The following is a 25149-nucleotide window of genomic DNA, read 5'->3' on the forward strand; positions in this document are numbered from 1 at the left end:
CCAAAGATCACCTCCAACAGACAACTCGGGATCACCAGGGTTTCAGCTGCCATACAGTTTAACCTTTAGTTAAAGACCAATCGCTGAAAAGAGGCATAACTTTTTTTTTTTTTTTTTCAAATCCCCTGGGTAGTTTCTGAAGGCAAATTCCTCTGTTCATGGGTAAGTAGAAAGCAAAAGCCAGAAAATGCTAGTTTTAGGAAACAAAATATTTTCTAACAGAATTGAAGCTATTTAACAAGCAACACAAAAAAAGGGGTGTGTGTTAATAAAACTGGTATGTTCACAAACCAGGTTTTTGGTTTGTTTTGTTTTTGTAGCTGAGTGGGATGAAGCTTTTAAAAGCCTCCTTAGCTTTACCAGTGGTGGTGGTTCATTTTACCACTGTTTGTAATTATCTGTTTACACTAACATAACAAATGTGGTGCCTCCAGCAGAAAGCTAAAGGTTGATGAGAAACAGAATGAAAAAGCACCTAAATGTTAAACTAGTCAGCAAGATTTTCAAGTTCGTTGAAATTAATACAAGCTATCATTAGACTTCTCTACAGTTCAGTGCTTCGTAAATAGGAAAACCAAAGCAGAAATGCTTTTTGTACCTTTTAGCTTGATTTTTATGTTGGTTTCTCTTCTTTTAACAAATCACGATACAGAACGGCTCATAAAGCTTCCAGTATAAACTAGCAATACAGTAATTGGCTACATGTATCCCAAGCCAGTTACAACTTGAATGCATCCAGGATGATTGAAAAATATATTCTAATTACAGGAAAAACAACAACCAAGAACAAAGAATTATCTCTCTCTGTGCTCTAGGATAAAGTTGGGCAGTTTGCCTGCTTCATTCACCGAGTAAGTTGTCTTCTCAGAGGAAAATAAAAAAGGTTTTGTCCAATTCTGTCTGCTGAGCCCTACATGCCATGAAGAGCAGTAGGGGTTTTTTTTGGGTTTTTTTGTGTGTTTTTTTTTTTTTTCTGATTGGTGGTCGTGGCTTTCTCAAATGAAATAAAATATCAAAATATGTATTTATAATTTATGTACCAAAATGCATTAAAAATTGCTTCAGAGTGAGTACTGAGGCTGCTTCGGAAAATGAATCAGTGGAAGAATCAGTGTCAATTAATTTCAAAATTTGCCATATTCATTCAAAATTAATGAGTGCATTACTTACCCTATAATTTTATCAGAATAGAAGTTGTTAATTCCCATGATGCTTTAAGTCACAACCTTGACCACTTGCAGTGAAGTTTTCCAGGTGTGTTAAACAATAAAAAGTCTTAGGAATACCAAAGTGGCTGAAAGAGTTCTTTGGTAGAACACTGAGGTATTCAAACATTATGTAGGAAACATTTGCAATTCTGAATGATGAATTTATTCAGAGAATCACAGGGCATTTCTCAATTAAGGTTCTATGCAGGAAGGCATGTATTTCTTACTCAGACACCTGCAGTACAACCGCACGTGTTATAGCACTAATAAATATTTTACTCACTTGGCTCACAAAAATAGGTAAAAATAACGTAGAAAAGTAAGTGAGATTAAACATCTGGCTGCAATTTCAGTGGCAGTTGTAAAATGTGTCTTTTTAGGTAACCAATATTAAGAACTATCAAAAGGCCCTGGTCCAACAACTGTTTGAGAGAGGGAAAAGATTTGGCTGTTAATTTAGATGCTTTAACGATGCAAGGGTATAACAGACAATGAAACATATAAACAAAACAACATTAAAATGGCTATAATAGTTTTAATTTTCACAAGATGTTTGTAATATTTAGTGTGTGGACATTTGGACTTTGTTTTTAATGAAAGGTATTATATTCTAGAACAAAGCAAGAAAGATTGTGACATGCTACAAGAAGTAGCTGTAAGAATGAATATCATTGCCTTTTTGTACATAAAATGAAACATTTACAAGGAGAAAATGCATCAGGATCAATCCAAAATGAAATTTTTTTCAACTGTAATCTGAGAACTGCCATGTAAATCAACAGGATTTCTCTGCTCAGGAGCTGCAACACTAGGTCATTACTTTTAGTGTGTTAATGGATTATTTCAAAGCCACTGTTTCCAAAAAGTGTAAATTAAAAGATATGTTCTTTCTTTTCTCTTAAGAATGAAAGGTACGTTAGAGGAACGTACGTTAGCCTATCTCTACCTGTGTTTTACAAGCTTGCAATGTATGAAATAGTATCTAATATTTCTCTTTCTGTGGAGAAAGATCAATAGGTACCATTGTCCAAGGCTTTTCTGAGTTGAATCTTTCTCTCTTTCTCCATTTTCTACAAGAGACATCTTTCCGCATGCTTCATGCATTTATTTTCATCACTGCAAATATTCAGAGAGCGTCTGGAAACAGACAATCTCCAAAAAGCAGAGGTGTCAAATGGGGTAACCAAGGTCCAGAGAATTGTTCCCTGTTGGTAGATGATTCATGCTGAAGTGGTCAGTGACTCAAGATTTGTATGACCTTTTGCTCAGCAGTGTGGTAAAACATGTTGTGTTGTTATGATGTAACCATTCATCAAGGAGGAAACGCACAAATCCATGAAATATCAACAGAATGGAATCTAAATTTAAAAACAGGTTATAAGAATTGTGAGACATTCAGCAATTCTGTTAGCATATTCCTATAAAGGTTTGCACTTCTCTGACAACAAGCACGCCTGAGTGTCAGGAGTGCAACCTGCAAGAAAAAGTCCTGCCTCCATGGTAGAAGATGAGGGTATGGCCAGTGGATTCACCTTGTTGCTCAGTTCCAGCTTACTAGTATAGAATTCTTTCTTCTCCAGCCTGTAGAACAAAGATAAGCAGCAGATGGAAAGATACGAGGTACAAAGGTTAACGGTGAAACAAAAAAATAATGAAGAATAAAATATGCTATTTTCATTATAATGAAGTCTGATTGGTTTCAGCTTTAGAAGAAAGTTATTTTAGGCTCTGTAGTGATGCAAGGGTTTAACAGATAATGGAATATATATAAAGACCTGAACACAAATATTGTGTAAAAATGGCCATAATATTTCATCAATATGCTTTAATCTTGGTCAGTATTCTGGAGAGATTCACAATTTAAATTTAATATCACATTGGCTTATAGACCCTCTGAATTTTGCTTCAGTATAAGCAATTTAAAAAAAAAACCCAATCACTCTCAACTTTTCTGATTTTATATCAAAATGGAACTGGAAACCTCCACTTGACCTCAAACTGTCTCATCACTGATCTCTCCACCGCTGCTGCTCCCTGACACCCTGGCTGGGGGACTGGCCTCCTGCCACCCCGGTCCCACCTGTGCCAGGGGTGCCCATCTCCTGCACAAGCAGAACAAAGTGAAAACCCCGGCCAGACATCAGTCCCATCTGTCTGGAAACAACCCCTGACAAACTCTGCTTTTGTTTTGACAGGGTGCCAAAGTTGGTATGAAAAAGTGCCCCGGTGATGGTTTGAAGGTTAAAGAAGCTGGAACATTTCTCCCAGCACAGAAATAACAAACACCTCATGGAGGTGAATGCAGTGGCTGACAGGAGATTTTGCGGAGTGCCAACACATCGAACTGTCAGGTGCTGGCTTTGTTGCCAAATCTGTAAGTCTGTAAGAACACTACAGGCAAAAATCCTTCCCCTGTGGTGCATCTCCAACACCCCCTTCTGAGAAGCTTTAAAACCTAGGCTTTACTGTCTTTTTTCATCATTTTTTTATAGTGGGCAGGCATGGAGAATTCTGTTTGTCTACCTTGTCACTGCCCAGTAAATGAAATTCATAGATAAAATGTCACAGAGCCCAAACCCCCTGAACAACAAAATGTTGCAATCTGTCTCTCTTTTATTTGGGAAGATGGGGTTATCTGTGAATAAAGACCTCACATCCTCACTAGTGATCAGTTCCACAAAATATTTGTTTTGGTGTTTTGCTGAATTTGAGTACTCTGTAAATTTAGGACAAAACACTGCCTCAAGTGACATCAATATAGTTTTAATGAATCTGACCCTCTAATTCTCAGCTCTCAAAACCACCAGCACCGGTGTAATGAACTGACACATTGTTTAGCATACATTTTTTATATCTCATTTAATTTTATAGTAGGTTTTCTGTCTTAAAACCTTACAATTTTATTGAGCAATTAAACTGTGTTCTCAGTCAGGGGGAAGAAATGTTCATAAAACAGCAATAAGATAAGCAGTAATTTCTAGACAGAAGCTGCATTTTTATTTCCTCCATCATAATAGGCAAAAAGTATTTGTTTTGTAAAATAAGATGCGAAGTCTTCTAAAAAGCTGAAAATGACAATTGATTTTTTTTTTCCTTTCTCTCTTTCCCCTTAAGTGAGATTAAGTTTAGAGTGCTTAGAATAACAAACTGCTTCTGCTGTACTGGCCTTATCAGATCAATCAGTCAAATGAAATGAGGAATAGTTGGTGGAATCTTTTTCTACAACCATTTTGCTGACTGATGGCTGCTTTCAAAGCATCACATACTGAATTTGTTTCCTGAAAGCATCTTTACCTTAACATGAGCATTTTAAAGGTAACCTTGCTGCTGCCAACAAGGTAGTGAAATCCTGTATCTGATGTAAACAGTTCTGACTTTCAAGAGAGATGACTGGAGGCCTCTTTGTGATGGTGAAAAGGCTACCATTGAATTTTAAAGATGAAGTTTAAAAGTGTAAACAACTATGTACAGTACCCAAGTATATCTTCAAGTATAATAATCACAAAATTTGGTTTTAACAAATGGGAATTTGAAAGACACTGCTATTTGTAAGACAATATCAATGTTTTTTATTTCACTTATCACCTCCATTACTAAGTTGATCTGGTTTCTATCCACCATGACTAAGGAAGGAAAAAACGTACATTTAATAACACAAAGCTGCATAAATTATAAAAAAAAACCAAACCAAAACAAAAAACCAGCACCACAAAAAAAAAACCCCACCAATATGTATTTAGTTTGAAGGACATATTAAACCACAAAACTATACACTGCTAATCTATGGAGAAATTATACCTTCTTTTTCCACTACTAATTAAATGCCGTTGAAAGAATAAAAGCATTCAACAATGTGTCTACTAGAAAATGCCGTGTTGAAGTATCTCTATTTAGATATATAGATACCTACCTACTTAGTCACTTTTGCTTTTAGTCCATACAAATACCTTAAAAATAATTTGGATAGCAACAACATAGTTTAATCAGCATATTAAATATTAAAACGTTAAATTATAAAAGTTACACAGCCTCATAAAAAGGAAAAATAAGCTGCTTTTTCTATTCGTCCACATGGCAGCACAGGAGACAGAAGCATATGAAAAGCTGTTTTAAGACTCAATAAAAACCGACGGGTTTATGAACATAATTAAAAGCTGGCTAAGGCTGGGATGCTAGCAGACATGTGGCTCAGTATTCAGAAGAATCCTGGCACTAATAACTCAATAATAATAATAATAATAATAGGCCAAACTCTTTAATCTTTATGTAGATGTTAAAAAAAATAATTATTATTTTAATAATGCAAGTTTCTATGGTATTATAATCTTAGTCCTTTCTAAAGTAAAAATCTTGCTGATTTCAGTCCGTATCTGAAAAGCAAAGGCACCTGAAGATGCTGTACTACTTGAAAGACATTCCTACATAGAAATACAGTCAGTCTTCTGAAGCGTGATGAGCAAAAGTGACAAGGAGGCTACCCTCTAGTTTACAGCTGACTGAAAACTTTCCAAGCACCCTAAACAGTTTATGTCACTGGATACTGATTTTATTAGATCAAAACATATGAGCAAAATTTATCAACATAACTGACATTTCAGAAAAACAGCTCTCAAGAAGTTTCTTTGCAATAAAATCATGTCCTTAATTGTGAATACTATATTCAGTCATGAAATCAAAATATTTTACTATACTGTACTCAAAAGGAATGTAATGTAGTTGCAGCAATGCACTCATTCAAAGTCCTCCAGTTACATCAAAACTAACCACTTAAATACCAAAATCAGTTTGTTTCCAGAATATACTAAAAATACTATGCAAGAATACTTTTGGAAGGATCTTTTAAAATATCTTTCCTAAGATATTTTGGCTGCACATTCCAACTTAGGGAAGAAAATAATTTCAAAATAATTATACTTTTTTCTGATGAAACAGACGTTCCAAACTTTGACCAGTCTTGACTGGAGTCATGCTCCAGTTCATTCTTCATCTCTTTTACAGTGCACTGTGCTGCACTGTGTGGAAAACGGAAGAGTTATAACACTGAACTCTAATGGCTCTTAGATCAATAAAGCACTGTGACATGCTGTACTCTCAGGTGAAAGGAAAATTGAGCTGGCAATTGACATCTCGGATCTGCCAGTTCCTTACATTCACAGAGACATTATTATTTAGTCAGGTTGAAAGCAATATTCTAATATAACCAAAGGTCAGGGTTGAATAATAAATCTGAAGCTAGAGTCAGTTTATCATAATACTGCCATGTAAAAGTCACAATGTGTGAGTAAAGGTCAATTTTAGCAAGTCATATTCAAGAGTTTTTCCTTTGGGCTATGGTAAAAAAGCACCTTCTGTGTTACATGATAAGTAAATGCTGACAGGTATAGCAATCACTAAATATCATATTACAAATTATTTTATCTAATTTTAATCCTGCTATGTATCAGATTCTTAGAGACTGCAGCATCATTCCAGTCTGGTCTTTCAATTTCTCAGCTTACCACCAAGTTAACCTCAACATACATTCTCCTCAACCAATAAACTGAAAGATTACTAGGTCATTGTATGGGTATTTCCATGGACTTCCAAAGTTTCATTATGTGTCAGCAAAAGCATTGAGAGATTATCATATCTTTTAGGAAGATTTTCACTTAGTAAGAATGCTGAAGCAACACTACGTGAATCAACCTGCCTTGTCACAATTCTTTCTTGTAAACTTTTACATTGATGTAAACTTTACCTTTCTGTCAGCAAAGACTAATGATCTGAAAGCGCTCCACCAGTCAAATAGCTGACATACAAAAGCGTTCATATGCCATTCCTCCTTAAATCAGCACATTTCAGCTGAAAACATGCTCCATGAATTGGGAATTGCTACACAAACCTACAGTCTCAAGAAAACAACATAAAAGTGTGAGCTGTTTTACACTGAGAAAATAGTCTGAATGTTACTGTTTAAATATTGCATCTTGCTGAGAACTCAAAATAATGTCCTGTAACAAGGCGTAGCACAATATAGCCTTACTCTGTGTAATATGATGCAAATGAATCGTAGTTGCTGGGTCAAGAAGCTACACTATGAATTCAGGAAACATGCAAGATACTCAAGTAATTCTTGTGTGAAAAGTACTAATGATGGCTGCTAATAAAAAAAAAAAAAAGCCCTGTAAAACACAGATTTTATTCAATGTCCATTAAATTGGCCTGAAGTTTCCAGACAGAAACTATAATCTAGCAGAGTCATGGAGGGAATATACCTTCTCCAGGGAGTAGCAACTATACAGTGCAATTTTCTGGACTTCTTGCTAATTGTGTTTATTATCAGAGATCCAGTGATATTTTCAGTTTCTGCAGACATTTATATCACAATTACCATTATAAAAGCCTCTTCAAAGTCTTCCCCAATATTATTAGTATAGTGGTTACTATAGAGATGCTAGACATCAATAGGTATTCAATTTGTGAGACGATGTCCACTCTAATCTCTGATTTCAGGAGTAGAAGAAGCCAGGCAAAATTTGTTTCTTTATCATGGCACATTTCCTTACAGAGAAGAAAGCTCCTGAACTCTGCCTTTTAATTTTCACTAACCTAACCATAGCAGTATTTTCTCTTATTCCTAATCTAATCAGATATGATAACCTTTACACTACTTGTAATTATTTAACTGGAGCTGCCTACAGCTACCAAGATCCCTAATTTTTTTGTGTGACATCCATTAGAGGCACCCATAAAAAAACAGCAATAGTAAATACCATCTGTTGCCTTTACTTCCTTCCCCTCCCTGCCATCAGGTATTCGTACACATGGATAAACCTGAGCTTTCTTTTCTCCAGGCTGAACAGTCCCAGCTCTCTCAGCCCTTCCTTATATGAAATGTGCTCCAAACCCTCAATCATCTTTGTGGCCTTTGACTGGACTGGCTCCAGTATGTCCATGTCTCCCTTGTAGTGAGGAGCCCAGACCTAGACACTCCAGATGTGTTTTACCGGTGCTGAGTAAAGGGGAAAAGAATACCCTATGTCTTCAGGATTATAAGTTCACCCACATAAAGTAAGAAAACCTTTTATAAAGGGAGGGTTGTGGTTGGGTTTTTTTTGTTTGTTTGTTTGTTTTTTTTTTTTTTTTTAAATCTTCCCAATATCTTTGTATTACTGTATAACATACTATTTTGTAATTTGTGGCAGTTTACTCAAGATACATTATTAAAGAATTGTTGCTTAGAAATACGCTAGTTTCCCCCAGTTTCTGGAACTAGCTAAGAATTGTCTCTGCATGTTTACCAACCCCAAATTTCTAGTAACTACAATTTGTGTAGAGATCTTGTTCTCCTATGATAACTGTGTGTTTTACTTGCTGCATCCTAGTTTTGCACATGGCAGTTCCCCCCTTCTTTTCTTCCCACATACATGTCCTGCTCTGAAATGTGTTACACAAGCTATTTTTCACAATGTTAGAATTACTTACTTACCACTAAAACAGTCTCAGAGATGAAAAGCTACAAAAAGAAAAAAAGATTAGTACAAGTTTCATAAGAAATTGTTATAACCAACATTTCAATGACATCTCTTGGATGGAATATGGTGAACTTCTACATGCCATACCACACCATACATACATAACACACCATATTTGTATTCCTTTACAGTTCCTGGTTTCAAACATAAGCAGAGCCAGTTTAGATATATTCATAGTCTTAGTGGGGAAAAAGAAAGCATTAATGGGGAAATAAAACACATGTCCCACACTAATCAAACAAAATACAAAGAGAATGAAAAATTATGGTTGCCCTTGATGGTCTCTCGTGCGTTTGTGTTGTGTATTGGTTATGGTTAAACAAGAAACAGCTATTCAGACACCTCTGTGCAGTAATCTTAGAATTTATAGCTAACTGCTGGTTACAGTTCCATACTATTAATATTTTGAATATAATGGCTTAGCTTTAGCTTATTGCCATGCTAACCATTGCAGGCTCCATTACCTTGCAAGCACCCATTGTAAACACTGCCATTACCCATAGCCTTCCTTTTGTGATACTCTTCCTAATTCTTCCAGACCCAACAATTGTATCACTGCTGTCCATAATTTGACCTCTATCTTATCTGATGAAAAGGTGCCTTTGTTTCTAACTATATGAAACTAATTCTGGTCTTGCTTTCATTCTACTTCATTGTAGGCTCTATAACAAAATTGCTTTTGGTTCATATTAGAATGGAGCTAGAATGCCAAATTTTATATTATTTTACATTTCTAAGTGTAGTGCACTGAATCAGGTTAAATGTGGGAACACAGGCTTCTTAATTATATATGTTACTGCTTTGCAGAACCATGAATCTTTTAAAAACAACGCATTTGCGCTTCAGAAGGCACTGAATGGGATGTTGGTTCTGCTGTTATCTAAACAGAAAACATGAGCAGCAATGCAAATGCACAATTGCTGTTGTGGGGGAACTTTGGAACAATTTGGACTTCAAGCGTTCTCATTTGTGAGCAAGACTCAGCTACTGCTGCTGAAGAGCATGAAATTGAGCTGTCGTTACTTATATTTTACTGTGCTAGGAATCATTAGGAATCAAGGATGTGAGAGTCAGGAGAAACGGCGAGTTTATTTGTATAAAGTTCTTATTATTATATTTCCCTTTCCAACTTAGTATTATCCAAGGATCTTCAAAAATTTCAATAATATTTTACTATGAATTCTTCCTTGTGTATCAACGCTACAAAGGTAACTCTCATTCCCTTTTCACAATGACCGTACCTCTAAGGCATCCCTTAAAACTACAAACTAATTTGTCACTGATTCTTTATAAGCATTTTAAGACTTTTCACCTTTTCCAAATATCCTCTGCCTTCCGAAATCAAAGGCAAGCTCGTGTTGTTTGAGATTAACCCCTTAAAGGGTTGCTTTAAATGACTGAAGGTCTTCTATATAACTATTAAGCATTTAGCAGTTCTCCTCCATCATTTTAACTTCAGATGATCTTTATTTAGCCACTGATGGGCACTATTACATGGGAAACAGAATTTCTTTCCTTCTGGCTTGGCTTGTTTGTTTTCATATTACAAAACAAGTGTGACAGTAACAGGAACAACTCTTCTCTTTAGACTGCCATAAGACTGATAGATGATTCATTTTATTATTTACAACAGTCCTATGTTTTTATTTCTAAAATATCATTAATTTAAAGTATAATCTACCTACTAGCCCTAATTTGTCCTTGGTGATGGGAATTTTATAATATGCAAGTGCTCAAGTTATTAGTTTAATATTGCAATCAGGTTTTTCAGAGAACTGAAACAAAATGTGTTCAGACTTATGTAAATATTTCATTTCAGAGCACACACAAAAAATCTATGGTAGCTAAATTCATAAAAAAATATGGTTTATTTAAGTTGCATGAAGCTTGTCTCGCTAGAGAAGTTATTGGTAGATATTTTACCACCTGATCTCCTGACTGGCAAAAGCTATATGATATTGTTATAGCTCCATTTGGATTATTGCTAATAGGTGGAGGAAAAAAAAAAAGGCTGTAAAGCTATGGTTCTGACTCATGACAGCAAAATATCTGCAGGGAAACCAGATACATTATGTTCTAAATTTCCAGGTAGTCCCACCTGTGCTAACATTAAAGAAAATCATGTAAAGGACAGGCCTAGACATTGCTGAATTTTGAATGAAAAGTGGCATATGCTTATCTTAACTAGGTTTCAGATTACTAGAATTTCACTCTTACAGTTTAGTACACAAAATTAATTCCATGCTGTTAAAACCTGAGATTTCAATACCGTCCAGCAGAAGAAGGAGGAGAAATCAACATAATGTCTATTTTACTAAATCATACGTAGTTTTGTCACCAAACCCCCAAGACTATCACAACTATAACATTTTCTAATGTGATGAGATATATTCTTTTGTTCCACAGACCACCTGGGTGAGTGGTAGGTCTTTCTGAGGAGGCTGGAACCAGCTATTGCCTTCGCACTACTGATCCTGATACTGAGGTTCAAACACTAACGGACCATGTTCTTAAATTCAGAAGTCTGAGTAGAACGTTATGGCACTAAATTTAGTGCTCTGGGTCTCCTGTTCCAATACCACTGAAAGGTAAAACAACGTTTTTGTGACTTGATGATTTAGAACTTATTTTGGTGCAACCACTTGGTTTTATTTGTAGAAAAATCCTATAATTAACTATGAAGCCCAACATGATTGCATATCTTTCCCTTCACACTTAAAAGAATGTAAAGAATGGTTAATCATACAGAATACTGATAAGTAGGCTTTTCATTAAAACCTGTGAATGGGCATGATAAGAGAGCAAAACAAGACCTAAAAAAATTCCTTGACTGTGTTTAGAAAGTGCATAACAAAGTGGAAAGAAAAAAAAAAACCAAATAACAAACAACAAAAAACCAGTTATTCAAACTGACCCTGAAAATACAAGCTTACTCTTAACGTGCCCATTTGACAAGAACTGCATGACAAGGACTCTTCTGGCAGTCTTACAGAATGCTTACAAATGAAGAGGGGGGTGGGGCTGGAAAGAAAGCTCATTAATTAGCAGTTTTAGCATCTCAGATGCAAAGTACAGCACAGACTTGCAAACAGCATCACTATGATATCTCTAGTGCAAAACAAGAAGCAGGAGGAGAATAGGAGAAATGCAGAAGAGTCTTCTGTAAAAACCTTGTTAAGGAAATAAACAGATGACAACACTTGAAGATCAAGTCCATCTTCTTTCTCTCATGAATGTTCACTACACCCATTAAGCTCTCAGTCCCCATGTTCCCTGGGCCTCTTTAACATTACAATTTCAGAGTGATGTGTGTTAAGCAGAAGGTTACAGCACAGCCTTTTTCCTAACCCCTGCTCGAGGCACCTGTATTAGTAGCTGAATGACATCCGGGTTTGCACGGAGCAGCCACTTTGCTCTAACCTGAGCGCAGGCTGACTTACAGATCTTACTGGCCTTCGCAAACACAGTCCTGGAACCCTTCCATGCTCCCAGATTATTCTGCATGACATTGGTCATTTGACATTGCGGCAGGGGCAGAAGAAACATACAGTGGCTTGGGTTGGATATACCCCCACTTGGTTTCTGCAAGCAGGAGTGCTTTTAGGCTCCTGCACCCAAATTTCTACCTGCAGCATCATAAACACAGTCTTGTACTCTAACACCTCATGCACAAAACATAATTCGAGTAAAACAGAGTTCTGGACAGACTTAATGTTAGTATCAAATTTTGATCTCGTAGAGGTGACATCATTTTTCCCATTATTAAGAACTAGGATAAAGGAAAACCAGAGTTAAATCCAAATTATTTTTTGTTCTTGCAAGAACTCCCTTATTCTTTCTACTAACAAAAATGAAATATTTCCAGAGATGAGTAACTGTCACTGAATAGGATCCTGGCCATTTCAAGGCATAAAAATATTTTACTGAAATACACTATTTAAACCCTTGTTGAACGTAGTATACCCTCTAATGCAAACATTAAACCAAAGACTTAATACCTTCCCTACATAATAACAACTTATCAGAAAAGCTATTAGAAGAACTACTGCTGAACTTTTGCTCTCAACATGTAGAAGATAAATTTTCACATTATTAAAACGAAGACCTATCAGGGTAATCACTTCAGAGCCTCTATGTTGCAACCATAAATTTGAGACTGCAGTACTGCTCCTGCAGTTTGTCTATGGTATTATACAGAAATAGAATGTTATATAGACAACGGTAGTGTATGTGCACAAAAAAATCACTAGAGATTTATAACTAATAACATGTTATACACACATACAATCAGTGTTTATACAATATATATACTCTTGTAGAGATAAATATTAGGAATAAAAATGGTATCACACCTACTTATAATCATTGAATCATTTTGATTGGAAAAGACCTTTAAAATCAAGTCCAACTGTTAGACTAACACTACCAACTCCACCCCTAAACCATGTCCCTGAGAACCTCATCTAAGTATCTTAAACACCTCCAGGGATGGTGACTCCACCACTTCCCTGGGCAGCCTGTTCCAATGCCTGACAATCCTTTCATGAAGACATTTTTCCTAATATCCAGTCTGAACTGCCCCTGGTGCAACTTGAGGCCATTTCCTCCTGGTCTCTTCTCCCAAATAGCAAGTGATAGGACAACACCCTCCATGCTACAACCACCTTTCAGGTAGCTGTAGACAGCGATAAGGTCTCCCCTCAGCCTCTTTTTCTCCAGGCTGAACAGACCCAGTTCCCTCAGCTGCTCCTCAGCAGACTTGTGCTCCAGGCCCCTTACCAGCTTCATTGCCCTTCTCTGAACTCACTCCAGCACCTCAATATCTAGCACTCTTTCTCTTTAAGACATTTATATAGTGTCAAGCTAGACAGTAATGAGAAATGAGATAATGATGGCGGGATGAAAATGAAAAATAGTGAAAAGCAGTACTAAAAGTAATTTTGGTGTTTTATTGTTGCGATTGCTGAAAGTGTGATTATGTTTTAAAAGGCTGTTCAGTATGAAAAAAATCCACAAAATGCCAAATGTGTGAACAGAAAATAACTGAATATAATTTGGAAATTCTTCATAGCATATATGCCTCGTAGACCTTCTTTCTAAAAAATGAACTCTCTTCTAGATTCTGAAATTATGGCATTAAAATGCATTAAAATATAACCTCCAGCATTGTTACATATGCATAGGTCAACACATTAGTAATTAGAGAAGTGTAAAATTGCTTAAATGAAGAGTGTCTGATTAGTGATTTTGGTCTTCTACACAAAATCCAACAAAAAACGTTTCATATGAACAAGAAATAAGTGAATTACTTTAGTGGCTTCATTATGGAGGATATAACTTTGGCTGTGCTGAAGCAGAAAGTGTCATCTGCCAAGATGCTCAGTACCAGAAAACTTCAATATTGAGAAACTGCACATGTTGAGCACTTTTTATGTCAGGACAAAGATATTCTAGAGTCTCTATGTGATGTCACAGAGAAAAAATCACATTCACCAACACCTAGTACAACTGCAGAAACTATATCACTAACACTACGCTGACATCTGAATCAGGACTTGGCTGGGGCTTTCCAGCAGTCCAAGCACAAAATTGCAAGCACTAAAATCTACTCAAATACCATCGTATAACACAGTTTAATTAGGCTGTCTCCTAAAGAAGTTTTTGATCTTAGAGTTTCTTACTTATGTCCTAGTTCTGGAAAAAAAATTTCAATGCTCAGCATTTATGTTTAGCCTGTTTAAAAACCACAAAACACACGTTATTCCAGTAAATCCCCCAAAGAGCTCAATTCGAGGTTCTTAAATTTTGCTTTTTATATTTTAAAGGATGGGATTTGCAACAAAAGGAACTGGTAGCAATCTCTTGTTTTTGGAATAGCCATAATGCTATTGCTAAACCATCTTGCACAGAGCCTGTGCACTACAGTGTCACTTACAAAATGGGGGGAAACAATTTCTCCACTACACATCTTCACCTCCCAGGACAGCACCTTCAAAGCATGTTGCCCTCAGGCAGGACACACTGCGGGGGGGGGGGGGGGGGGGGAAGATGATTCTAACAATAGATATCATAATTACAATCAGGCCTGATTAAGTTAAAATGTCTAACTCACACTATCAACCACCTAATCCAATTTTTTTAAACAAACATTAGGATTCTGATAGAGACCAATGTTGATGTCTGTCTGTTTTTTTTTTTTTGTTTTTTTTTTTTTTAAATATCTTCCTTAAGAGTAGCATCTCTCTGAAAACTTCAATTCTGTTGTTTCAGGTGTTTGTTTTTAAAGCAACAGCTTGCTCTAGAGAGCTTAACTTTCAACTTTGATTCCTTTGCTCCATCTCTCTTCAGAATACAGTGCTGGGGATCGACTGTCTTCTGTCATTGGAGACCCAGAGTAAGAGCTGGGAACCAGCTTCTCATTATACAACAAAAGTAAGATGACATTCCACAAAAGGAAACAAACAAACAAAAAACCAAAACAAAGACAGAACTGCAAAGGGAGAAATAAACAGAAGCTACAGAAGCTGGTAGTAAAATATGATGTCCTTTCAATATATTGTTTGGGGGGCAGAAGAATAGATTCATTTTACAGAAAATTTAGGTATTTCTTTAATAATAGTAGGCTGCATAAGAAAGGGAAAACTATTCATATTACACAAATGATACAATACATGTAATAATAAATCTATATAATTTATAGAATTACATTTACATATTATTATTTCACTATATTTATTATGTATATATTATTACTTTTTGCTTGAAACAGAAGGCATTTTCTAAAAACCTGCATTATCTTATTTTTTTTGATCCTCAGGTTCTTACACATAAATAGAAATGATCAGCTTTGAAGTAACTAATGACCTTGTAAATGTGAGAAGAGAAACATGTGAGAAGCAAAGATAAGCTTTTAAAAAAAATTCTTTAATCTTTTCTATTTTTCATAAGCCAATGAATTAAGAGGGTAAAAAATATGTGTAAGGGAATAGTAAAGAGCAAGATATCAGTTATTTCTGAAGAGAAGCTTTTTGACTTTTTCTAAATTAAAACCAAACCTCAATTTTCTAAAAGTTATCCCTTGTGTGTACTGTCCTGTGAAACACCTTCCAGAAAATATTTTTAAATAACTTTAATTTTGAAGGTCAAGATGCTTATGAAAATATTCTGTGTACAAAAATGCTGTGTTTCATAATAAAAGAATATTACTATAGCGACAATTCAAGTTGTTATGGTAACTGGGTCTGCAAAAAGGGTAAATGATCTTAGAAAATGTTCAGGTATTTTTCCCTGCAGAATTTTTATGTAAAGATTTTTTTTTTTTTTATCAAAATTCTTTAGAAATAATTCAGAGGATAAAGTATGGAATGAAAGTACTATGAAGATTTATATGCAGCCATTATTATTGTTCTGAAATATACACACCTATTATGTTTACACTCTATATGTTAATGGATATGTAACATTTGTATACCCTGAAAGAAAAGGGAGAACAAGCTCAGTGAGACATCCTATTTCCCATTTCATTCAAATTCTAAATTTACCAACAAAAAAAAAAAAAAGAGAAGAGGGAAAAAATTAGTCACATTCAGGCAATTTGAATAGCAATTTGATCAGCAGTGTTATTTAGGGCTCACCAGAATTAGCAACTTGGTTGAATCATATTGTTCTGCAGGCTAAATGTAGCTGTTGTGCACACACAGGAGACAAGTGTAGATGTCGGGACAAAGGGAGTTACTATCTGCCCAACACAACCATCATGTGCCAGACTCCTGCCCAGGTTTGCCTATGGAGAGCCCGGAGTGGAATCACACCTGGAGGGGCCACCAGTAAAGGGTGGAACTGGGTGCTACAGGGCTCGAGTGGGATGGGAGAGGGAAGTCGTGGACTTCTTGACTGTATGGGCAGGAGTCTCAGAGCAGCACCACACCTTCCTAAGAAGCCTTGTACTTCATCATTGTCTCAAAGAGAGTTGGGTTGGAAGACAACACATTGGTGCTTTTGAGCCACTGTTGGCTTCCTGCTCCCAGCCAGATCTCTTGGGCTGGTGACCGAACTGAAACAGGCCTTATTACTGCTGAATACACAGTGCTCTGCCACGAACAGCAACTCTATTCCTTATTCTGTTGGTTCAAAGAAACAGTTAATTGATTTTTCAAGCTTCCTAGGAAATAATTTCCATGCTGAGAGCCAATCTGCTGAATACCAGGTGAAAATAAAACATACTTATAAAACCACAGCAATGAAAGTATCCAAAAAAAAAAGAAAAAAAAAAAGAAAAACCAAACCAAACCAAATCCCAAAAAACCCACAAAAACCCACACCACACACCAGGAGAAAAGGAAAGAGAAACAGTGGAAATTTCTAGAATTGTATACCTCTTTTGCATACTGGAGATATTCAACTGATGGTCACTGATTATGACCTAAGATCATATCTGATCCTGACTAGTAATATAATGAAACCAATCTGGAGGACTTTCAGCATGGGGGAATTTAACTGAAAGATGGAAGAATAATAGAAAATTTTGCTAAAGATACATATTATGTTTTCCATCTTTCATATTATTTTGATTTTTTTTTTTAAAAATCAATTTTCTAATTTCATTTCTAATTCAAACATCTCAGAGAAATAAGCAATCACTGAATTGTTGGGCTATGGGTAAAGATTCAGGATATTTTTATATAGTTAATTTATACTGGAAGGAATAGCTACTTCAGAAAACTGAGGTTTTGATCATTAGGAGTCAAAAAACTGGACCTGAGCTTATTGGCAAATCTGAAGAAAGCTACAAACATGTATTTGGGCACCTTATTCAAAGTTAAAGTAATTATGGATTGAATGTACTCCTTATGAAAACCCAGGACCTTACCTCAATTAAGAAGCATCTTCATTTGGAAACAGAATACCGTGAGATGACAGAACTTATTAAATAATTATCTGTAATTAGTACAGTATTTGAAGTATTACCTAATAAAGTATTGAACTACAAGAGACACCTCCACTGGCTGGTCATCAGTAAACAGAAAAAAGTTGTTTTAATTTGGGGAAAATATCAGAATAACAGACATCAAGCAATTTCTAGACACACAAAGAGGGAGTCTGGCAGACACACAGAGATTCCAGTGTTGCTGCATCTACAACAGGTGTCACCGGTGAGAAGTAATTCCATCACTTGAAATACCCGAGTCATTTAGAACTAGGGAAAACAAACAAATAAAAAGCATACTGCATTTTTTTTTTTTTTTTTTACAAAACAAGTAACAAGTTTTGTATTAACAAAGGATAACTAAAAAAAAAACAAAACCAAACAAACCCAAACCTCTAGCAGTGCATGTTTTTCCATCTCTACTACTCATGATTCTATGCAGCTCCTATCTGAAGTACTTAAACAGTAAACTTTATTTAAACATTAAAAAGTCAAATAATTATTCTGTGTGTAAGACTAATTTTAGAGAATAGTGTCATTATGTAATTTCAGCTGTTGTGGGTTTCACTGTATGTGGCAAGAAATATTGCTGTTTAGAAAACCTGGAGAAATACTTAATATCATAACTAATACCATAACCAATTTTACTTTTATCTTTGTGAAGTGTGTGCAGGTTGGAATGTCTGCAGACAAAGAAGTTTATGTCTTTATTTATAGCCTCCTGTAAACTAGAATAGTCCCAGAAAAATATTTGTTATTACTGAATTAATTTTTGAAAAATTGGGCAAAATATCTGGAGAGCAGTAGGAACATCACTAATGCATGGAAAAACAAGCACATTCTACATTTATTGATCTGAACTTCCTCTGGTTTAATACCAGAATATTCCTGCAGATGAACTTGCTGTTTATGTAGGATTTACTGGAACAGTGTCAGAGGTGAAACAATTCTTGACTGGCCCAGAATGGTTTGGTTAATACCCTTACAACATCATTCTCTTTTTCAGGATGGCTGTAACAATTATTCCTTTACTGGGATGAAGCTGCCCCAGCGCAGATAAAGCTTTTAAGTCCATTTTTCATAATCCAACACTCATTGTTCTCGGTGGAAAACATTTGGATACCTGATAAAGAGATTCAAAATTTTTAAAAAGTTTGGAGGGCATGATGCTGTGGAACAGCATATGTTATCTTATATGACACAGAGACAACACAAGTATTTTGTCTAAGAAGAATCATGGCAATAGTCATTACAGAACTGTTTCCTAGATAAGCAGAAACACGAAATTAAATGCAGAGATTTTCTTGGACATATATTAACTCGTTTTGTTATTTATTGACCAAATTCAATACAAATTCCACCAAAAAAATAATATGGAGTGGGATTCTAAAATAACAATTCAAGTATTAACATTATTTTTCTATGGTAAATCGTACTTCTGTAAATTATTTTTCATCACTTTCTCACATTGTATATTATCTTCCATCCACTAGGCCATTACAATCTGTTCTGTAAAATGCGTATTCCACTGATTAAAATTCACTACACCTCAATGAAGTCACAGTTATGATGTAGCTCTCCTAATACAATTACATTTATTTGGAAATAAGGCAAAGGCCCTGTCTCCATATGTATCAAAAGTTTCTTATTTAAAGAAAAAAAGTCAGATATCAGTAATAGTATATTTAATTTTCTTCAGTCAATGACAATCTACAAAATAGTCCACTATACACTGCAGCTAAATATTCAGATTATTTAGAATCTCTATTGTTCCCTTTCTGGTCTATTTTTATGTATACACAGAGTACTTTGGCTCAAAAATGCAAATATATGCACTGCTATTTTACTGTTCTGAAACCTCTGTTTATATATTCCAAGTTATCTGGAACATTTTCAAGAACCTTCATTATCCTACACATTTTGAGAATACTTTGAAAGCTTGAATAAATTGCCTAACCACCAAATGCCTAAGGCAGCTAGGCAGTGTCTCAAGACTTAGTGAATTGAGTGACTCTTAAATTAGACATTTGCATGGTTATTTTTAATTAATCACCATATAAAATGTAATTAGCATGCACCACTTATCATTTGAATAGTAGTTGGCAATTTTTTTATTTTGTAAATTTTTCTTACAGCACACGGTTCAGGAGAAGAGAGGGAATCCCAGAGGCTGATGTCAGGAATAATCAGAGGTGATTTAGTTGGCTGTTGCTCAGGATATAACATGTGGTTTATTTCACTCTCTATTGGTTGGGATTTTTTAACTTAGACATATACAACCATCCATGCTCATCATGTCTCCCCATCATTTTGGAGCAATAATGTGCTCAATAAAAAAATAACTGTAAGACTTACTCAGAACCTAATTTTCGAGTACCGTGTGGTTACTTTGTGATGCTGACTTTAAAGGCAGTGGGATGTAGCACAGGTGCGGAGCTCCCACTGCTTCAGTGAATACGTGTTTGTGCTGGTATGAATGAAAATTCCTAATACTGCTTTAAAGTGGATTGAAGATCACATGAGAAGAGCTGTAAGGTAGGCAGCACCCCTAGAGGAACACTGGGAAGCCAGTTTCTTCCTGTCTGGAGGCAGCCAGCTCTTAGCTGGGATTCAGAGGTACAGGTCCCTCCTAACAAACAGTCATTGTTATCAAAAGCTGCTGCACAGCCCCAGCATCTCCAAAGACTGCAATTCTCACAGCCCCAGTGCCCAGAACAAGTAAAGACATTCTAAATCATACAGATGCACTTTCAAAGACCACACAGAGGAGAGAATCTGTGTTTGCTTGGACAAGCCCATTCCCTATGCTTACACAAGATGGAAGGCAGGTCCTGCAGCATACCAAGTGTCTGGAGTCATTAACATCGATACCTGATGACATGTTTCATATCTGTTCCGGAACTAGTAAAGTCTGGAATAACACAAACTAATTTCTGACAGTGTTCCCATCCTAACTGCTTCTGTAAACACACAGATAAGGCAACATTTTACATCTACAGGCTCAGTCTTAAGCTCTGGCCAAGACAAATGACTGCAGCAGAGAAAAGTGGAAAATGCCATCGGGTTTTGTCTTCTTTTAGCTAAGTACCCAAATCTGTTAAAGGTGTCTTGGGTGTTAATTTCTTGAATTGGTCATGTTTCCAGAAGAACAACTACAGCAAATGAACTCAAATTGAAGAAGCAGGATAGGCTGACAGCATCCCCTTGCACTGAGGACATTCTCCCCTGTGAGTCACGCAGCAGCATATGGGCTGCGTCCTTCATGCCATGCATCACCAAACGGTGTGCGCTGCACTCAAGAGGGTGCTCCTGATATTTCATTTGCCATAGAAAGCATGCTACCTAGAAAAAAAAAAAAAAAAGAAAAGAAAAAAAAAATCACCTCATTTGAGGATGAGTTAATTACTACATTGCATTTGAACACTGGCCAAATTCTAGAAATAAGCTTAAAAAACTTTCTGGAAGCCTTTTTAAACCCAGTTTTTACTCTTCCTTAAGATCAAGGCTGTGAGACTGTGAGAAGGGTGGGGAGAAAAAAACCCAATCTGATTCTGCTCTTCTTCAGTGCACCTGAGCAATATAGAACTATTACTCTTTTGGGTTTATACCACTCCTACCTAAGCTTTAGCAGCCTGAGTTTAAAATATGATTTCAGCATCTGAACACAACTTAGACAGAAGAGAGCCACTAAGTCAGAATTTATAGTTCTTGAAATCCTTGTTCATCTACCTCAACACACTTAAAACACATCAAATTGTCATTTTTGCCTCGACTTCTTTATCCTAATAGTTTCTTAAACATTGGAAGTTTTTCTTCAGTTTATTTCCACATACACCTCAGTACTGACAGAGCTGAGCAGACAGACCATACAATCTCCCACCTTTTTTTTTTTTTTATTTCTTTTCCGTGATTCTTAGTGCTTTAAAGTGTTCACAGAATGCCTTTAAAATAAAGCTATACATGAAGTCATAATAGCAGCCTCTTACTTCTTCTAAACATTGCATGGGAAAATATTATCAACCCCTTTTATGCAGTAACTCAGTTGTTAGACCATATAAAAAGAGAACAAAAAGAGAACATGTACCATTATGAAAGAAAAAAAATAACTTACCTACAAATGGAAGCACCAGGTACCAGGGCTATTGATATATTCTCATGAAATGTTAACTGGATAAGATTACAGAATATTACAGACAAGACTTTTGATAGTAATCAGCTACCATTGACATCACAGAAATGCAACTACTGAGTTGTTTGGCCCTTCCCTCCCTTTTTCCCTTTCTTTAATGTTTCTTTTTAAAGGAAAACTGTCGACAAATCTCTCCACACCAGAGTTCCAATGTAGATAAAATTAAAACTTTGTGCCTCTGGCAGGTAGGTCACCTATGCTCTGGAGAGGGAATATATTTAAAATATATCTCCACTTTGAACAGCTCCTGTCAGGTTTTGGATTCCAGTCAGGAGATCAATCACCTAAAAGCAAGATACTAGCAGTATTTTGGAGCAATATGTAACTCTCCTTTTTGACTTAGCTTTAGCTGTTTAAAAATGTTTTGTTACACTCAAAACCATTCAAATCAAAACTGAAACCCCTCCATAACAATATCCATCCAAATCAAATAGAATAAAGCAGCAACGTATCCCTGAGAACCTCTTGCTCCTACTCACCCTTGAGCAGGATTTTCCCCAGGAGTCCCACCTACGCAAAGAAGCAAGGTCTAAGCAGGAGAGTGACTAATGCCTCACCCAAAGGTTGCTGCTCTCCCATCTCACAACCTTTCATCTGGTGATTGTTTCAGGCTAATTTTTTCCTCTTTGCTTTTTCTGGCAAGTGGGGCATGTTTTCCATTTTTTTTTTTTACTTTTTTTTCTATCAAATGCTCCTCAGCTTTTCCCAAGCTGGGCATTAGAGAGTACAGCATAGATATTATTCTAATGAACATGTCATTTTTTACTGCCTCAGTATCTGGTAATAAAACTTGTTTCCCTATTGAGACCTTTTAAACATACTATTTGTTTTAAACTGCCTATATGCTTGTAAACATGTAGATTGCTGTAAATTGATCCATCTGACATCCTTCTTTCTGGTGTGGATAATCAGGATAAAGAGAGGGCCAGGTTAATTACAAAGAAGATGTGTTAATTACCTAATCAACACATCACACTTCTCTGTAGGAGGTAGAAAGGAAGGGAAGATGACTGGGGAATTGAGTGAAATAATAGTAGAGAATGGGTTTTGCAGCACAAAGAGCAGGGACTAGTTTTGATGAGACTACAGCTGTGTGTAATGCACTCTGTCAAAACCTGAATCTCTAGTAATCTGCATGGATTACCTCAGACATTCATTTTCTTCTTGTGAATGCAAGGAATACAAGCCATACCATCTTAGTTGGGAGTTAGCCCAAGTTTCTACAGACCTGCTTAAGTCTTCCTCAACTGTACAGTGGAAGAACCTCACTAAGGTCCACACAGAACAAAGTGCTACTTGAAATCCTCACAATCTACCTTTTACAGTAGGGAGGAAAGCAAGAAGAATATTATCCCTAAAGAAATTCAGTTAATCGTATCCAGAGAGATGGATGATATTGCTGATATCAGAAGCCCTAGCTTATGGGTTTATTTGCTTTTATTATGGTTTAGTAAGGACATGTATCTCATGAGTTCTGTCTTTGAGTACAAAATCAGTTTGGACCCAATGTATTTGTAAAAAATGCATCTTTTACCTGATGATCAGTTTGACCCATATGTACCAAGTAGTTTGTGAGCTGCTTCTGCAGTTTCAAGCTCACACTCCCTAAACCAATCAAGATACCAGGACAGATCTAACCAGCATAAAATATGAGTTTTAATTTCACGTTTAGCTTTTCCAGCCAAGCAAGACAACAACAATTTGCAGAACTCTGCTGTGTAATTCCAAATATTTGTAATTTATCCACTGACTGAATTTATTAATGCCCATTTAACCTCTGAAATGCATAGCACTGTCTGTCACTCATACTTACTGCTGTCAAGAGATGCACAATCACTGTCAGGCAGTGCTGTGAGGGTCTCAGCTGTCTTACAAGGCATATGATACTTCTGCTCAGAAACACTGACCTTTTCTAACATAGGGAGGGGAAACAAAAGCTGCACATTAAAATCCCTTTCCAAAATGATACTGTTTGTCTTTTGGTAATTCATTCACCCTTTAATTGCCAGTCTTCCATGTAAGTGACTTTAGATTCAATACACTGTTTTTTCCCTATTTTAAGAGTGACTTGGATTATCAATTTCAAAGCGACAACTTTGTGATATACGCCTAACCAAAAAAAAAAAAAAAAAAAAGTTAGGCATTGTGTCATTTTGATAAAGCAATAGTGATTTCAGGGATTTTTTTTCTTCTCCAGTCTTATTCTAAGGCTTCATATGTCTGTGATTTCTCAGTTTCTCTAACGTCAGTATCTATTAACGGCATTGAAATTTTCAGTTTCCTATAGAAATTTCTGTAAGCACGGAAACACGTTTTACTGCTGGTACCCTATGAATTAGCAATGTCAAAGTCAACTCTATCTGATTCTACAACTTTGTCTAATCTCTGCTTTGCTATCTTCAATCTTTTTTCATCGTTAGGCTGCGATAGTAGAACTAAATGATTAAGATCGTGCTTATCTGCAGACCTTGTAGTCTCATGCCCGCTAAACTCAGTTTAACGTTCCATTATGAACTTTACCTGTGAAACCAGTACTAGTGCAGAATTTGGGACATCTCAACGTAAGATCGACCGTGTCAGAATGACACCTTATCTGCAAAATTAAGTTCTGAAATATAAAAAGTATTTTATTTATATGTGCAGTGCCATACTTCTCCAACTTTTGTAGCATATGTTTATAGTAGGTCTCTTTTTTGTGATTTAAATACAAATGTTATGTATACCTAGCACACAGAAAACCTGCTGTTGGTTTCTTGGAGTTAAGCAGCATACTTTTCACCTGTGCAAATTTTTTTAAGATATGCTGTAGTTTATGTTTATTCTTCTGTATTTCTTCAGTTTTACATCTTGTGGTTTCTTTTTTCCCTGTTCTTTCACTCAAGTTATTTTCTTAGTGTCTTCATACTGCTATTTCCGTGTCATGTGTAGGAATCACTGTGTATCTTCTTTATTTCAGCAAAGTAGTTCCAATGCCTGTGTAAAACATAACACAGATTTATACAGTGCTCCTTTTCAGATCCTAAACCTTTGAAGATAAAGCTATCAGAGTTTCAGTTTTCTATTTTGCAGCTCTAAACAAAGTCATTGTTCTAGACCTAGATCAATGGGTTGTAAATTTGTGGTCATGATTTGTATTTGTATTTGAACCCTAACTTCCCTACACAAATATATTAAATGGTAAACTCAGCAACAGGATTAATTATCCTTCCACGTTGGCCTTGATGAACATTACCTTCATTTAGCTGTTTAAAATGTACATCTACTTTTTTAGTTTTATGTCTGGTTCATATCTAGTATTCATGATCATACTTT

The 25149-nt window shown here is 35.9% G+C and overlaps 1 long non-coding RNA gene across 7 annotated transcripts; it reads left to right on the forward strand.

Annotated features, from left to right (window-relative positions):
- Positions 1 to 123: 123 nt before the first annotated feature.
- Positions 124 to 20005, forward strand: LOC139827916 (uncharacterized). Of its 7 annotated transcripts, none has more exons than XR_011739053.1 (7): positions 124 to 162; positions 3404 to 3582; positions 8042 to 8258; positions 11129 to 11310; positions 15071 to 15154; positions 15540 to 15611; positions 19784 to 20005. It is a non-coding gene; the product is annotated as an uncharacterized lncRNA (long non-coding RNA). The 7 variants fall into 7 exon arrangements; XR_011739054.1 differs by lacking the exon at positions 19784 to 20005 and adding an exon at positions 18655 to 19162; XR_011739051.1 differs by lacking the exon at positions 19784 to 20005 and having other exon boundaries at positions 14993 to 15154; positions 15540 to 17837.
- The last annotated feature ends 5144 nt before the right edge of the window (positions 20006 to 25149 follow it).

The sequence above is a fragment of the Patagioenas fasciata genome, chromosome 4, assembly GCF_037038585.1.
Source record: "Patagioenas fasciata isolate bPatFas1 chromosome 4, bPatFas1.hap1, whole genome shotgun sequence".
Classification (NCBI taxonomy): domain Eukaryota; kingdom Metazoa; phylum Chordata; class Aves; order Columbiformes; family Columbidae; genus Patagioenas; species Patagioenas fasciata.